The sequence below is a fragment of the Lathamus discolor genome, chromosome 2 (assembly GCF_037157495.1).
Source record: "Lathamus discolor isolate bLatDis1 chromosome 2, bLatDis1.hap1, whole genome shotgun sequence".
Lineage (NCBI taxonomy): Eukaryota > Metazoa > Chordata > Aves > Psittaciformes > Psittacidae > Lathamus > Lathamus discolor.
Genome location: NC_088885.1, coordinates 2992555 through 3010632, shown reverse-complemented (window position 1 = coordinate 3010632; position 18078 = coordinate 2992555). Strand labels below are relative to the sequence as shown.

General features: G+C 43.5%; 1 protein-coding gene across 12 annotated transcripts in view; it reads right to left on the bottom strand.

Moving 5' to 3' along the window:
* POMGNT2 (protein O-linked mannose N-acetylglucosaminyltransferase 2 (beta 1,4-)) overlaps window positions 1-18078 on the bottom strand; it is a 32078-nt gene that overhangs the window by 9203 nt on the left and 4797 nt on the right. For 2 of the 12 annotated variants that reach the window (XM_065665458.1, XM_065665452.1), the window contains 2 exons: window positions 6187-6297; window positions 5398-5567 (listed from right to left, as the gene is read on the bottom strand). The exons of 2 other annotated variants lie outside the window; for them this stretch is intronic. The gene's annotated coding sequence lies outside the window, so the exon portion shown is untranslated. Of the gene's footprint in view, window positions 1-1144; window positions 1165-5397; window positions 5568-6186; window positions 6298-7044; window positions 7114-11855; window positions 11944-14414; window positions 14457-18078 lie in introns of those variants that run through there. 8 more of the 12 variants (XM_065665454.1, XM_065665460.1, XM_065665459.1 and 5 more) reach the window with 7 other exon arrangements.

Below are 18078 nucleotides of genomic sequence, written 5' to 3'. Positions count from 1 at the left end.
CCCAAGGCACTCAACCGTGGCTAGACAGAAGGGGAAGCTTAACAGGGTTCATTCCAGCCAATCTTTGTTCACCCGCTTATCCCATTGAAACCTATCAGGTTATATTGGCATTAACAGCACTGATTAGGGAGTAAAAAGCCCCTCCTTTTGCCTGGCCTCTTGCTTTTAGCCTGTAAGCAAGCTACCTTTGTCAGAAACAAAGACTTGTTAGAGAGCAGCAGGTTTCTCTGACTTCAGTGGTCTACCTAAAGCAAAGATGGAGCTGGGCTGGCTTAAGGGAAAATTTACGAACACTGCAAAAGTAAATTTAAAGGAACATGATGTGAAATCCCAAACTACTGAACAAGATGAACTTCAGCCGCTCCAATTCTGCCTCTGGGCATTAGCTGCCTTTTGTTATTCTCTATATTTTACCTATCCTTTCTTTTCCTCATCTGACAAGAACAGTACCTGTGTTATTTGGATACTGGGACTGGTGCTCAGCAGCGTTTACAGCCTGAGCTTTCCCCGCTTCCCATCAGCATGGTGCCTGAGACCACTCCTGTGTGCTGCAAATTCTAAGCAGGAGCTGAAATTGTTCGGAGCACAGAGCAGCCAATAAGAGCAGCAAAAACCCCTCCTTGGTTACCACAAGCTCTACATTAGCATGTTTTCAGGGAGGGTAAAGAAAATAAAGTAATCCCAAAGCAGCACCTGCCCAGTAAGAAATGAATTTCTGAAAACCCACAGAATTTAGTCCAGATCAAAGATGTTTTCCCCACGAGACTTTTGTTTAAAAATGATAAAGCAAAACACCAGTCAAACAAAGATGGACTACAAAGACGTGGGATTACAACTGAACTACTGACCTCCTTCCCACACATACACAGCCACAGAGGAGAGACTCCAAGTGAAGCTGGGGAGGGGGGGAAAGAGCATGGAGATAGCATCAAAAAGCAGGCAACAACCCCCTCCCCCTGAAGTACGCTGCAGCCAGGAGCGCTAACAGAACTGAATTCAGAGCCCTATGTGATCAGCACAGCAAACAGAGCACAGTTACAGTAACACCCAGCAGAGAAACACAGTTAATTCAGAGCACCTGCAACCTTTCAATCTTGGAAGTACTACCACTGGTCCATTAGTGTTTCAGCACATGCATGCATACCTGGTGCTGCTAAATAACAGCAAATGCTATCCGGCGCCTCTCTTTCACAGGCGAAAGAATAAAGAAGACACCTTAAAGCTATGCTCTGCAGGGGAACAAACACTCTCCAGTCCTCTTCTTTCCCCACCACTAGAAAGAAAACGAAAGAGACGTACCTAACAGCTCTCAGCACGGTAACCCGTGCACCATCTGCAGACTGAACTACCTTTCTCCCCCAGGTCTGAGCATGCTCTGTCTGTCGGCAGTGTCCTGTCGCTCCAGCTGGCTCACCTCAATTTGTTAGCCTCCCGGAGGTCAGCCTTGCATGCAGGATGATTTGCTGCAGTATTTCTGCAAATCCCCAACGGGCGGCCACACTCAAACAGTAGCGTGCGGCTTCACCAAGCTGAGCGTGCCTTGGGAGACAGGCAGCAAACTGGTTGGGGGGGGGGGGGGGATGCATTCTAGAAATCCTGCTGCTGAATGTCATGAATGTCACTCCAAATACTTCATACAAAAGAACAAAACAATAGGAGAGAAAGGAAATACAATGCCCCTTGCTAGAGGATGTGAAAGCCAACCGGCACGCTTTTTAGCAATTCCCTTAGCACCAGGGAAGCGATTTCCCAGCTGTGATGGTCAGCAAATGGCTCAGTATTGAACAAGGCTGTGAGTGCCCTCCTTCAGAGATCCAGGGAATGGTATTTTCAAAATGAAGTTACCTTTTTTCAGTGGAAACAAGTAATCCCTAAATACACAGAAGTGAGCCAGGAGCTTACAAGAGTGTCCCTTACTGCATACAAGCAGAAGGGCACAAAGGCAAAAAGTGTCTCACACCAATCTCAGCAGAGCTTGAACTGCGAGGACCGAGCAGCTTCTTGAGGATGGCAAACCAGGCAGTACCGACTGGGAACATTTCCAGACCTAATCCCACAACTGGATCTACACAAGATCAGAAAAGAAGCCCAGTTCTGACCACAGCACGCACCAAAAAGCTCATAGCTGAAGTCTCACCACTGAACACAGTTATGAGGAGCGACAACCCAGCCCTGTAGGGACATACCTGCAGGCAGATCACAAGCAAACATATAAGGCTTGCTGCAAATCTGTTTTGTATATTGGCAGGATACATCTTGTTGATTACCTGGGAGGTTTTCTCCCTTTAAGTGAGACCTAACAGGTGAAATAAGAATGATGACAAAGAGGAAAAGTTCTCTAACATCCACATGTACACATGTCTATATGTGTCTAGTCTATACATTTAGTCTATTTCAGTTGTAAGGGACCTACAGCAATCATCTAGTGCAGCTGTCATACTGATACTCCGAGATGAAGAGCAACCATTTTACATAAGGAAAAAGCAAAGAGAATCCCTAGGTTTTTACTCATGGCAGGAATTATCCTCACTACCAAAAATGAACAAATTCAAGTGGTTCTGCACTAAAAAAATGCAATTAGCTAAGATATGGGTATTAAAAACTCTCAGCCAGGAGAGCCTGGCAGCATGTTACCTAAACTCTTGCTCTAAATACGCATCAGAGACAAGCTGGTGTCTCCAGCTTCTTACCCTCCCTGCATCATGCTGGAAGTCATCTGAAGGAGGGGACAAATGGACTTAGACCATGGGACTGTTGACTGGCACTGTTGACCATGTCTGCCATCACTGTTGAGGAATAACCCCTGCTTACTGTGTGACCCCAGCCCCAAGAAACCTTTTATTTCCATGCAAGAAGGCAAAGCAGCCCTGTCAAATCAATCTGTGGTGAGAGGCTGAAGCCTTTGCAGGGCAATGAGAGGTGATGTATTTTGAATCACAGGAGCAATAGAGCACAATACAAAATACTGATGAAAACAGGGTAGTCCTGAGGCAAAGATCTGGCAGAACTGGGAGGTGCACAGCAGTCCCAAGACTATGACTTGTCCTGCGCAGGACGTAAGGCTGCTAGCCTGAATACAGCCACCATCACAGCTGAGAAATGTGGGTGTCATTCAGCATCACACATGCTTATAAACACAGTAATACCACAGAGTTTATAACCCTGGGTTTCTGACTGCCAGATAAAAGCCAAATACAGAAGAAAAATAAGCTGAAAGAAACAAAGAATAAACCCTAATAACATTCTGCAGAACCGACAAAAGATTCTTGACAAAGCTAGACCTTCAAAAATGAGCCTGCCAACATGATGAATAAACACAACTGTTGTATCTCCTAAACTAGGGCATCATGGAAGTAAACCAGACATTTTCTCATCTCCTGCTCTGGAGTGATGCTTTAATACCTCTGCCTTCTTAGCACAGAACAAGCAAAATGGTTCTGGCCCACCTGGAAACATTAAAACCACCAGGACTGACAGGACAAGGTGCCATCTACCTCAGTGCCCTCCTTTCCAGGCCTGTGCCACCTCTTCCCACCAACCCAAGGTGGACTTTGAACTACATCACGAGCCTATGCCTGTCCTGAGAAGATCTCAAAGGGATACGGGTCAGTCACAGCTGCTTGGGGGAAATACAAAAGAAGAGCAAATAGAAAAGATCTCCTTTTTGGCAGGCCAACCCAGTGTCCTCAGCCTGCCCTTGTGGGACAAAGGATATTCAGAGTCACCCTTCCCTTTTTAGCTCATCTCATTGCCCTCTGTCCCCACTGAATGCAAAGGTGCTGCCTTGTATGGAACAAGTCAGCTAGTTTACCTCTGAATTTTGAAAGCTGAGGAGCAGAGTTAGATTTGTAGCTGACTTCACCTGGGAAAACGCATCCTGACTGTGTTTTCCATGCTTTGGAAAGCTCCACTGCATGACCTAGCTCCCACTGATGCTCACAGGAGCCTTTCCACTGGCTCCATGGACCTCTGCTTATGGACTTTATCAGAGGGACCCCTGATAACCCAGAGATACCATGCCAGGCTCCTTACCTTAGTCCAACTTTGATTTTAAAGAAGAAAGTACATTTACAGACTGGTCTTGTATTTATGAATAAGCTTCTTCTCTACCCCTGGAATGAGGTATATGCACAGATTTCACAGGTACAGTTTATCACATCACATGGTGCTAGACAGTTTAATGAAAGTCCTGAAGAGGGTTCTATTGTCAATCTGCTACACCACAAAGTAACTGAACGAAACTACATCATTAAAGAGAGTAAAACCCCATAAACCAATAAATGCAGCGACTCTGAAATAGTAACTACCTGTTACTTCTGCACCATAAGGCACCAAGAGGGGTGGTCCCAACCTGCTTTCAAACAGCACCACCGGCTCAATGCAAGTTGGTGAGGTTTGAATAGGTTGTTTTGGCTCAGAACTAAGACTTTGATAAATATTTAATTCTCCTTATAAACCTGCAGCCTCCAAAAACAGCACCACAAAAGAAATACACTTAACATTTTTAGAACTCCTAAAACAGCACAAACAAAAGTCATTATGATAGCGAAGAAGTCTGAATACATCCCTCTTGGTTTAGGCTGACAAAGAGCAGATAAATCATTACTTACTGAATCTTTGCCTTGCATATATATGTTGCAGGGGTGCCTGCATCACTCCGAGTCACAGCATTTATTATTTATAGTCCCAGAAGTATGTTCTATAAGAAATTGTTCTTCCTGCAGTGCTTTTGAACTGAAAGTGCATCTCAGTTTGAGCACAAAAACATTTCATGCCTGAACTGACAAAAAAGTGTCCCTGTATTGAAAGACAAACAAGGAGACAAAGGAAGCACTGGGTTTCTGGACACCAAGACGGGGACTCCACACGCAGAGGATGGCATTTTGCTTCTGCAGAAGCTAACATTAAAACTGATGCCGAAGGACCAGCACTTCAGCCAAAGTGAAAGTTCCTACGCAAGACTATACTTTGACAGGGAAGAGGTGCTTTTTTGAAGAGTATCTCAATGGCCAAACCCCACTTTGCTCAAATGTTTCAAGCTTGACATACTGCCAGGCTTAACAGATGTAGGACACAAGTTTTAAATAAATAATAGATTTACAAAGCATGATCAGACACGTTTTACACACACACACACACTTAGGTTACATGTCTTTACATCAACCTGAAAAATTCACAGATACTTATTCTGCTCCACAGAAATGTGCACATTTTATACATGTAAAATATCTGTGGTGGAAAAGCACACTAGCTATCCATATTTGTCGTATGTTGAACTACCCACTCTAACAATCCCTCCATCCCCATCAGGAACCACCCTAGCAGCACTGCAGGGATATACCAGCCTGTTCCTGCAGCTGTGTGCAATGTGTGTTCAGATGATCACGACAGACTCACCTCCTAGTTCCCAAGGCAGGAGATGGCTTTGGTAGCTGTTCTGACTCAAGCCAGGTGTCACTTTCAGGTTTCCATTAATGGCAGGTCAGCAGGGAGACACAGAGAAACCAACTCCCTCTCCTACAGCTATGCCAACTGCATACCTGCAAATGTAATAAGTGCCAATGTGCCTGTGAAGGAAGCAGAGATAATCCATGCTCTTAAGAGCAGCCTGGTAAGTAAATGATGTTCACTTAGACTGACATGAGAAACCAAAGGTAAAACATTGCCTGTAAGACCCCTGGGTGCTGCTCATGGCCTCACCACAGTGCTTCCCACAGCCTTGTTAACTGTTTTTGCCAATAAGAGCATCTGCCCTCTCTCAGATGACACTTTAATATTAGGCTTTTATCACTACAGCAACACCTGAAGAAACACATCTCCCATTTTACAGAGGAAAATATTGGAAGTGTCAAGGGGATCAGGGTAGGACACAGCACATCAGCAGCCACAAATACAGTAGCAGCTTCCTGTGAAAAACCCACCAACAATCAAACCCTCTTGTGTACCCCAAGGTTGTAGTCATCTCCAAGGACTCCAAGACTGAAGACAGGAGCCAGAGCCTCCAAGATCAAAGTTGACAGTTTAAACATTAGAAAGGATAGGGAGGATTAAGTTATCAGTTCTGTCTCTGTTGCTCTGAAAGAGCTCCTGGTCGAGCAGCCTAAACCTGACATGCTCTGCTCCCAGCACACCTTCCTCTCATTTCTTATCCCCATCCACACTTGCTGTGCAGAGGGCCACGCATACCTCTCCTGGAAGACCCCCTGCAGCCACAACTTAGACTGAAGTTGGAGACCCTGTCCACATGGTCTTGTCCTGAGAAGGGTGGAAGAAAAGGAAGAGAGCTCCTTTTGCTGTCTGAGGAGACAAACATGGTAGTCATAAACAGCGAGTCTCACAGACATCTTACAAAATTAAAATACGAGTACCACAGCAAAACACAGCTGCTATAAGGAAAAACATCCTCAAATGTGAACATCCCAGAGGTACCAAGGTACATAAAAGAAGAGAAATAACCGAAATAGAAAATTTGCATTTTAGGCTAAACAACAGAAATGTCAGGCACTTTGACAGATCTGTATGGGTGAATGGCTAACAAGTGTGTGGGAGTACCCAAAGAACAAGGCTTAAGATGTCCAAGCATTTCATCGCCTTCACTGGATTATGCGCCCATTTGCATGTGGGCTGCAGTTGCTCAAGAACTGACGAGAACATGTCAGTTCACAAGCAGAACTAGAGCAGGACTGTTCCCCACAGCTGCCTTTGCCTTAAGCTTCTACTTTCTGGTACCCTCAGAGATTTTGTGCTTTCCTAAAACCCCTGAGAAGCAAAAATGACAAACCAAAAACCTAGTGCTTCATGGAAAGAACTCCACAAGCAAGCAGCAGCAGCATCTACAATCTTGATCAAAACAGCAGTTTCGATCCAAGTCGGAGCGCGTGTTTCAATTAGCCAGCCTCTGACAAATGCCCTGAGGTGCCTAGCACAGCAGCACGACAGAAATGTAGTTCAGAGCCAAAATAAAGGTGAATCTAAATCAAATCAGAGGAAATAAAAAGGCTTACTGCCATTTTGAATACCAGAATTGCAAATAGATTGGTTTACCTTCAATGCCTTCTTCAGCCACACCTGTACAGCACAGCCTAGCATTTCAAGGGATGCAGCCAGCATATCACTCAACCCTATTCATCAGACAGTAGTGTAGTATTACCAACTGATGGGAGCACAGTATTTCTGGATACACCACCACCTCCCCCCCAGTGTAATCACTTTGATGCTAAGGGAGCACAAAACACAGAATCATGGAATCACAGAATGGTTTGGGTTGGAAGGCACCTTAAAGTTTGTCCATTTCCAACCCCCTGCCATGGGCAGGGACACCTTCCATTAGACCAGATTGCCCGAAGCCCTGTCCAATCTGGCCCTGATCACTTCCAGGGATGGCGCAGCCACAGCTTCTCTGGCAACATCCATGTTCTGGATGCCGATATTCACATGAAAATTCAGAACAGAGCACAAAGTCTCACAAATAATCTAAACTAACATCGGGGTTAAACAATAGGGTTTTTCCTGACAGCACAGGCCCTAGGACTGAAAAATGCCTGTTGGCCAATTTAAACACTTCCTTAAAACTGTTTTTCGATTAGTACTTAAATACCCTGGTCTCATTTTCCCTGTGGAAAAGAACAATTATTGTTGCCTATCATCTGATTACAGTATCATCAGAGGGCCCAGCAGAGCAGTTGTAACACATGGCAGTGGGCCAGGCACTTACTGTTTCAAATGTTGCTCTGAGGGCTACCACTGCTACTGACAGGGAGAAGAGAAGAAAGCAGTATGAATCATCTTGCTCAGCTTCAATGTGATCCATTGCATGCAATAGGAAAATTGTGACGAATCCACTGAGTGACTTCTACAAAACCATTCCAACTCCTCCAGGTGTCATATGCAACAATTCTGTTCAATAGCTACAAAGAACTTCATGCCCTTGGCAGCTTGAGAATTCACAGAAGGACTATTGAATGTAGGCATATTTATCAAGGGCACAGCAGCAAGAGGAGGAGGTTCAAGACGGACTTGATTTATTTATATATGTACACATATTTTTTTGCTTAAGGCTTGCTATTATATTTATTTGAATAGCAATAAAAAAATAAAGTGGTTAATTTTTGTCCCATAAATCCCACAAATAAATCAATGCATCATCTCCCTACAGCCCCCCTTTTCAGCCATCCCTACCCCGTGGAGCTGCAATACCCCCATAAACAGCTCCTATGACATTTAACACATACAGAAGAACACAAAAAGCAGAAAGTACCTTTTGGGATAGGATCATCTGCCAACTTACTAACACAGTTGCTGTTCACTAGTGGCCCTTCAGTGATGGGAGATTCCTTACCCAGCCCTGCCACAGCTCACTTCTGTTTGCTTTCTTCCCACTGGCAAGGCCTGCTGCCTCTGTTCAGTCAAATGCTGAGTCAAGTGTTTGGCAATGAGAATCTCTTCAAATAACTGAAGTGTAACCTGACTGTCAACGAGAGAAGAGCAACATCAGTTCGATAAACCAACTGTTGTTTAAAACAGCTCCACTTAAGAACATCTGTCCCTGTTCATTGTGTACAGGTCTGGATCCATGTGCAGATATTTCCACCACTAGATTTCTGTTAGCATTGTTGCTGATGCAGCCATTCCCCACAGAAGTCATCTAGCCATTATGACAGCCCTGCAGCATTACCCAAGGACTGGAGGGTTGGAGCAAGTCTGAACGCTCTCACTTGCAAAGAATTCCCAAGATGAGCCATAGTAAAAACATATGTGCTGTCGTACTCTTCATCCTCATAGAGGAAGGTTCTTGCGACCTTGCAGGAAAGACTAAAATACAGATATTTATCAGCCACAGGCAGTGAGACTCATCCCAAGTCTGGAAGGGTCAGAGATGGAGGACATACACCATCCCATGCAGAACCTTCCTGCCTTGGCTCATGCAATTCCGCCCTCTCCATGGCTGAACAATGTGCTTATAATGAGTCCTGGAGGCTGACAGTCAAGAGTCTGTTGAGGCAGTCAACCCTTCTTCCCATGAAAGGGATTAAAGCTACAACCACACAGAGCTCATCTTGCAACAATGAAGCCTCAAATCTACACCTGTATTAATGCAGCAAGTACGTGAAAGGAGAAAGCACCCAAGTCAGAGGCTGAGGACTGACTAGAAAACAGCCCCCTCGCTAAGTGGTTTAAGGGTACACAAAATAACCACCATTTCTTTAAGATCAAGGTGATGAAATATATTCAAATAAACTCCCTCTTCTCTAATTTGCTTGAATATATACAATGCTTAAAGACAAGCATGTACCTAAGAGCCCTGTGTTCCAATGTGACAGACATGCACATAAATTAAGATTGACTAGAGAACTTTATGTATAACTTGACTTTGTAACCCCTGTGCTAAATATATATAGGTATATAATACATATGTATGACTACAAAATTAATAGAAAAGATTACAATTAATATATAGACTATATATCACTCTTAAGTTTATACCTGTATTATAAGATGATTAATCAGTGGCTTTATAAATTTAATGACATTATTTTCAGTAAGCTGCTAGCTTCCCAGCTTTAGTTTTATACCTTTGACACAATCTTAACACAATCAGAAGCCAAGACACTGCAACGCTGTATATAAATGTGTGTGAAGTTGTCCCAGATAACCTTACAGGAGAAGGGAAGGAGGGAGCAACTCCAATCTTCATTTTCTATTAACTCTCAGGTCTCTGCATGAACATGAGTAATAACCTAAGTAGTAAAGAACAAACAGCCAGAAGCAAGGAGCAGTGGTAAGAACAAATCATTAAAAAGTGATAAGCACCAAGGGCCCTAACTTAGCTAAGGGCCGTAAAAATGCACACACAGAGGAAGCCATCTCATGTCTCCTCAAAATGAATCTGGTCATATAGTTTTAGTGCTGAGCAGGGGACGCCTCAGTGCAACACCAGAGTGTCTATTAAAAAGGACAGTATTTTATCTATGTGCTTAAAGGTCTGATAACCTACTCTCCCAAGTGTGTCTCTCCTCCTAAAAGAGGAAACCACAAAGCAAATTAATCTTTGTGCACCTTTTTATTTTCCATCCCTCCTCCTCTTCCCTCCCTCCGCTCTTCCCACCCATTGTGAAAGATCAGCAGGAAAATACTGAAATAAAAACTGAAATAAGTTCAAAACAGCAGAAACAGCCTAACTCTGGTTTGGCTCACACAAGTGAGCTTATGATACAGTGAGTCAGTCAAAAACAAAAAAGGTCATGAAACTGCTGACACACACCTTTCTGGAGGGGCCTCTGTTCACACAGGTATGGGTAAAAGGCTTATCTGCCCAGGAAAGAAATACTGGAAAGTAATCTTGCCTTTGCAAAGGGATTTCGATTCACAAACCACCAACATCTCACTTTACATCACAGGTGACCAGCTGGGAGAGGGGAAACAGCAAACTAAAGCACAAAGCAATTCACAACTAACTCATTCCCAGTGCATCAAAGGCTCATCAGTGACTGCCTCATCCAATGGACTGTGGTCATCCTGTAACCACATTTGACTGCGTGGCAAAACCCCAGCACATCCAGAAAATCACTGATGATACAAAGCATTCCTCTTCAGAAGAGGGATCAGCAAACTAAGGAGAGCTTTTTCTTTGGACAAAAGGAGGGACACAGCCAGATGGTTTCAGGTTCCTTCAAGGCATTTGCAATTGCCAAGGTATTTTACACAGACTGTGCTTGGGTGTTTTCACTGGTCATCAGTGATCCAAAATTCACATACTGCTTAAAACTACACATGGGTTTTTGAGCTTAAAGAAATCAGGGCCTAAACTCTCAGTTGGGTACCACCCTTAAAACAAACCATATTCACACTAGTGTGCCCCTGAAGGGAACCAAACCATCAAGAATAAGTGTTATTCAGAGAAAGGTATGCAAAAATGGTCCATAAAAGGTAATGGGTGTAATTCTAGCTCCAAAAGCAATGAAAAACTCACAGCATGGCTTTAAGAAGAATGTAGCAGAAACAGCCCTAACAGGCTGGTTTTAAAGACAGGAAGCTTTGAGAACAGAGAGCAAAGCTAGTCACAAGACTTCAGAATGGAATCTTACAGACTGTATGTATCAGGGAGCACAACTTGACGAATGAGAAAGATCTGTGTGCAAGCCCACTTCATACAAGAGGAAGATAAAGCACAACTAGGAGGAAACTCATAGTAACTCCTCGGCTTCAAGCATGTATGGCCCTAGCATCTACAGAGCTCTAAGCTGAGGAAAGAGAAGGTTCTCTGGAAGAGAAGTAGCCTGTGCCAAATTTACACAAGGACTTCCAACCAAAGACCCAACTCCCAGAATTCAGCTCCTCTTTTCTCCTTGAGCAACAGAGCAGCAGGCAGATCAGGCTTTAGAGACATCTTTCTCTGCTAATCACATAGTAACAGTTTAAAACAGAGATTTTATCACATCCAGTGTCACTCAAAAGCAAAAAAGACATGTGCAATTGAATTGTTCAGGTAAACCAGTAAAAGATGGAAAGGAAATTAACACCATATATGCAAAAGAATCTTTGCAACCAATAAATGAAACAGCTTTTACTGAGAATCACATTTTCTCAATTGAACTTTGGCAAATTAGCTGGATGGCACAAACCCCACTCTTTTCACAAATACAAAATACCCTTCTGTCATCAAACAAATTCTTCTTCCTCTCATCTTTAATCCCAGTCTCCATACATGCCATCTCCACACAAGAACCAAACAATACCTGTTAAACATCAAAATGCGTCTTGGACAATTTTACATGCATGGTCTTTAGAACACCTAGCAGCTGAAGAAAGGGCTCCTGCATGAAACTGTGTAGAGATATGCAGCTGTCAATATTTACCTTGATCTCTATTTCAGTTTTACAAGGCAGAGTCAAAGGCCAGGACAGAGGAGCACACTTGCATGTGTGTTTCGAAAGGAAAAGGTGAAATATTTCACTATGGAAAAGGGAAACCTCGGTTCATATGTAAGAACTGTGCAGCACAGCCTCTCACAGGTATAACAAAGCAAGCTGTGGTGCACAGCAGCCCAAATGACAATGAAAGCTGCAGGCAGGATGGGAAAAGTTGGTAACACTTTTCAGCTGTTGGTGGAAAAAGCTCTAACTGCTGAAGGGGCAAATTACTGAGCCCTGTGCTTACAAAGCATTCCTAGGGAAAACTTCCAAGGTGAATCCAAACAGCCAACTACACTTAAACTCAGGTGTGTCTCTTTTCAACTATAAACACAGCAAACAAAAAGACCAGAAGACTGAAGGACTGAAATAAAACCAAGGAAGAAAAACAAGATGGGAACAGAAGACGAAAAAGAAGACACACTCGGACAAAGGATGTACAGCAGAAGAATGTGCAACCTTCAAAGACTGCTCCAGAGGAAGCAGACTGGGAGCTTATCTTTCTGATCTGTGCTTATCAGTAAAGCACCAAGGTATTTCCAAGGATGAGCCTGAGACCTCACTGCAGTGTATGAAATGAACAAAACCACTTAAAACCCAGGAGATGGATGTGAGAATTACCATGCCAGCTGCAATGCAGTGAGACCAGTTGGAGATAGTCAGTGAAAACGAACGATGCTATAAAATCAGTGCATCAGGAAAACTCAGCCCCCATCTCTCTTTTAGAGTCTGAAGGATACAGGAAGAATGACATCTAATTCAGCACCAAAAAGCCTCCACAAACCAATAAAAACATTTCCATCCATACACAAAACTGATGTCTTCCCCTCCCAGTCAGAATGCAAGCTGAAACCCAGCAGGAAGACAACTTCACACCACCAGGAGCACATGGACAGCAACCAGAGCAGAGAATACACTGCCTCCTCAAAAACCACACATGCCATCACTCTTCAAGGAGAAAGGAACATGGCATGAAAATGAACTAAGGAAAGAAAACAGAGCCAAAAAGAGTGCATCCACTAAAGGGCAACCAGGAACAGGAAACAGATGAAGAAAAGAGCTAGATCATTCTGCCTACTGCACACTGCCATCAGCAGACAGAAAAGCCCCAACCATTTTCAACCACTTTTTCAAGAAGTTTTTCTTTCTCAGGCTGGCAGAGAACAAGCCAATGTACAGATCCTTGGTCCAGAGCCTTTTACACAGGAGAGAAAAGGGTTGAATTGTAAATGACTGAAAATTTCTACATATTTCCCTGTTTGCAAGAGAAGAAAGGTTCCGCACTCCCTTGTAATGCCATTCTAACTCTTCAACCCTTCTAGGCAGAGGTACCACACTACATTATCAGCTACTACAGACAAGGCGCTGTTCTGTTCATGGTTAGCAGACACGGGCAGGGTGTGAAAAGTGAGAAGGGGAAGTGGACAGATGGACTGTAATGTAGAAAATGACAAACCATCAGGGTTTCCATCTCCATCAGTTTAGCTGTAGGGTCAAGGACAGTAACACAGAAGAGCAACACCTGCAGTATTTACAGACTGCTCTTCCAGGTGACTGGAAAAGGCTCATTTCCTACTTCAAGCCACTAAAACAAATCAATCCTCCTTTCACAGTAAAGAGCTTTGCTTACCCCACACAGCATGGTGCTGGGTACATACACCCAATGGAAGCAACTCTTGTGCTTAGATGTAAGCACATGCTTAACTCCTTGCTGGATCAGCACTTTTAGCCACACATCTCTGTGGGCCAAGGATTTGCATTCTTACACATCTTGAAACTTTCCAGGACATGTAATTTATCATTCTGCCTCTGATAAAGCATGGCAACACCTTGGTTGTTTCTCTTGCTCTCAGTACACTGCAGAAAGCAAAAATACAGATTTCTCCACAGCAAGGTGGACGACACTGATATCCTCTTTCCCTCCCTGATAATTTAACTACAGCGTAACATCAGCAGGCTTGAACTGGAAAAAAAACACTCCAAGGGAGAAGGGGAAAAAGCGAGGGGAGGGATGCTTTCTACAGTAGAAACAAACAGCAAAATCCATTTGCAGATCACATATAAAAAGAACATCTATATTAAATGTCATCTCAGAAGAACCGTCAAGGATAAATCCATGTTCAGTTGAGGCATTTCAGCCTAAATATGGAAAATACACATTTCTCTGAGTTTATGAAGGGCTTAGTTTTATCAGTGCTATTTACATACACTTGGTTCATTTTAGACGTACCGCTTCTACTGTAAGCACACTATAAATACAAAATGCATAGCAGTGCATTTATGTGCCACAGAAACAAGATTTTAAACCAACAGACTTGAGTGCTCACTGATTATAAAAGACAACAGCTCCCTATATTTTTAACGCATTTCTAAATTACATATGTGCTGTGTATCCCTCCAGACAAATGAACACTGATAAATTACGTTCTGTCTCTAGCCAGGCACTTCAAGTAATCTCCACCCTCCCACCTCCTCATCACATGAAATAAAGATGAAGCACCGTACCACGTCAGTCACACTGCAGATCCATTCAGCAGCCACCTCTACCTGAAACATCAGAATAGAAATGTCAAGATCTTCATCAGTCTCCACTGCCAGGAGCTGATTTTTTTGCTGCAATAGTCTCAGGCAACCCCCGAGATGATGCTGCCTAGTACATGCCCTTCGCAGCCAGCATTACACCAGACTGCATCCAGCTCCTCTCACAAGTTTCTCCCAATGGGATTGCTCTCCTTCCTAGCAGACTTTCTCTCTTATGCCTGGACAAGGGATTTTGGCTGCATCCGTGGGCTGTGATACGTTTAACGAACAGCACAGTGGGCTCCATGACCTGGCTGCTCCCCAGACATGTGCCTGCAGGAATGCTGCCTGGAGTATTAAGCCCACTGCATGTGCTTGAGCGCACACATCCTGCTTCTGACCTGCTTCATTACCCTTTTCCCAGCAAGATCACCCAGAGTTAATTTAATGCATTTAAGGGCTGAAGACCAGCCTCACTTCCCTGCTGTGCTATCAGAGATGTCAGAGGCAGAGAATTTGGCTATATTCCATTTATGGGGTTTCTTCCAAGGTCCACTTCTTCTGACAATATTTGAGCTGATGCTTGATCAGTATGAGAACAGTGTTCCACCCAACACAACCCATCACTACCATGAAGAGCAGCTGTACTCTCATACTGACCCTTGCATACCCCAGTTTCTTCCCTACTACAGCACAGGAGCTGGGTAATTTCCAAGTCTCCTTATCTGATACTCACAAAGTACAGTACTGCAGAAGATCAGAGTACAAAACGGTGGTTACTTTTTCCTGCGTTCAGACTCTGCTGGCCCAGTCAGCTTAACACATCTTTCTACAGCCACAGAAGAGCACGTGCAGTCCACAGGCCAGGGTGTAGCACCGAGGAGACACAGCAGGAAGCAGAGGAGAGTAAATGCTTTCTAGCTTCTTCCTTAGCAAGAGGCAACAAGGGGTCCCTGAACTTGGGGACTACCTTCAGCTTCAACCCCCCCCATGGAAGAAAGCTCTTTTCCTTTCCAACTTCGTCAACACTGCCAGTATAACCACCATGCTCTGAGAGGGAGAGAGGGCAGAGCCTGCACTCAGAACCACACCTCAATGTGCTGCTGCAGTGCAATCCTACCTCTGTTTATAAACAGGCTTCCTTCCAACCCATTCGTAAGTACCTGTAACATGCTTTCTACCAGTACTATATGAACTAAAAACCTTTAAAGTTCGAACACAAAGCTCTCCTTTACTAATCTGGCCAATTAAAACATGAAGAACGATAATAAGTTGTGAAATTTATCTTGTCACCAGCCTAATTGCTACTCCAGGCTTCCAATTATGGCAGAAAAAATGAGGAACAAGCCTGAACTGTTTATAGCTTGTTTGGATTCTGGTTTACAATGTACAGCATTATCTTTATCAATGTGTGAGGAAATGCAATTGCACTGTGGACCTCTACATCAAAAGGCCTACTTTAATTAATTATTTGAGTATTAAACTAGCAAGAAAAGAATTACTGTAGTTATTTCAGAGTTGCTTATTGCTTTCATACACGTGATCTGTCTGCAAAGGTTAGTATTAATCTGCCAAAAAATCTTAGTTCATTTTACTACAGAATTATTAGGGTATTAGGATTAGGATACTGAGATACTATAATTATTAGGATACCTAGTGGTATCCTAATAAAAACAGAAACGTTTTGAGATCTCCTTTCTAAAGAGGAACTGGCAAAGGATTGAGGAGTAAAGGACAAAGGAAAGGCTGCATTTTAAGTAAGTGTGAGTGTCTACAGATGGACACAGAGGAAAGACAGAGAAAAGATTAAAGCGCGGAACCCAGTGTCAAAGAGGGAGCAGACTGCAAACCTTCCAAGTTTAATTACAGTACGTTGGGTGCACTTGGTTTAAGTTCACTCTTTCACCTTTCTTTCCTAAACAAGTCAACCATAGGTACCAGAAATGAAACACCACCAATCAAGAGCAATCAAGGTTACATTTTTAAAGCTAACTCTGCCCCTCTCTTCTTTCCCCCAAGCTTCCAACTTCCCATCTCAGGGCTGTCAGTAGCTGTCAGCACATCGTATGTGAACATACAATACAACTTGACAGGCAATACATCAGAAAACCTAGATGTGACAACGGCAAATTCCACCAGATGGTCCTGGATCATATCCATCCATTAAAAAAAAAAAAAAGAAGAAGCAGCAAAAATTGAAAGAAAAAAAAACCCACACCACAGAAAATCAGAAAAAAAAAAAAAAAAAAAAAAAGGAAAAATCTGGGATATGCAATGCTTCAGCCTTTGTTCTATCCATGATGAAAAAGGAGTGACACAACGGCTCCACCTCTTGTCCTAACTGGCTCATCCTGTCATTAATATCAATGTATGTATTTCATCCTCCTACCCTAAGAAAAGGCTTCTAAGTAAAGATGCCACTCCATTAAAAGGCAGTATGTACTATACGTACTAGTAGTAACAGTGCTTGCTCCCAATGGCTCTGGAGCCTGGTCTTGCTCCACCATCACCATGGTCTCCAAACCCAAGTTGGTAGTCCTGGGAGTAGCTGTGAATCTGGAGCACTTTCAAGACTCCCTGTTTGCCATCCTTCCCATATTGCTCTTACGGGCAGCACAGACTCTGTTTAGGTTCAAGCTGCCTACAAACCTCACCAGCCTTTGCAATGGCCCATCTGGGAGAGACCTTGGATTGTCCTGTCCGGTGTCAGCCACACAATCCTGTGAAGGCAGGTCTAACACTGACTGTCCAGGCCTAAGCTCTATGCAGGCAAAAATGCCTTTGACACATGCAAAGCTCAAACCACCTTCCAGCAGGTAGAGAGCACAATCTGCTCCCGATTCTGGTCTCAAGCCCATCCAAAACAGACAGCGGAGGCAGGCACAGGATCAGGACTCTGTGCCACTATCTGGGAGGTCAGCGCAGCCCCATGGCACAAAGCACCAGGTTCAGAAGCAGCTCTGGGGTAATTCACTGCCAGGAAAACACTGAAGCTGTCATTGTTCTTCAGGTGAGTGTCACCAGACTGGCCACAGCAGCTAGAATAAAAGTGACAGGCCTACGATACATATCAAACCAGTGCCGGCTGCCACTGCTCAAACAAGACCTTCAGGGACACCATGCCTTGCTCCTATTCTGCCCCTGCCTTTAATAGCTGACTGCAGATGTACATGTTCTTCTCCGTGAAAATTGTGTGGAAATGGAAAGAAATACTGTGTACCCTTGTCCTCACAGTTACACATGTTCTGAAGTAAAAGGTATTCAGTCAAATATATTTTAACTTGGTAAAATAAGCAGATATGAATCTGAATGCAGAGTGCATTTGGATGGTGAGTGACATAGTGTTATTTCACCAAACATTTAATAGGACAGGATAGTGCTTCAAAATTCTTTGCAAATCTGAGAACTTCTCTGAACACAAATCTGTGACTATGGTAGAGACCAGATCTACTCCCTGCCAGTTCACAAGCTGCACTCCACAGTTTAGGACTGGAGAAATCTCTCTTCAGGCCATCGTGGCACTGAGAAACCAGAGAGAGCCTTTAACAAAGGACTGTATTTTATTATATAAAATATATTATATTATAAATCCCTGGTTTCCTTCCCCTAAGTAAAGTTCCTTCCATTATAAACTGTCCTTTGCTGTTAA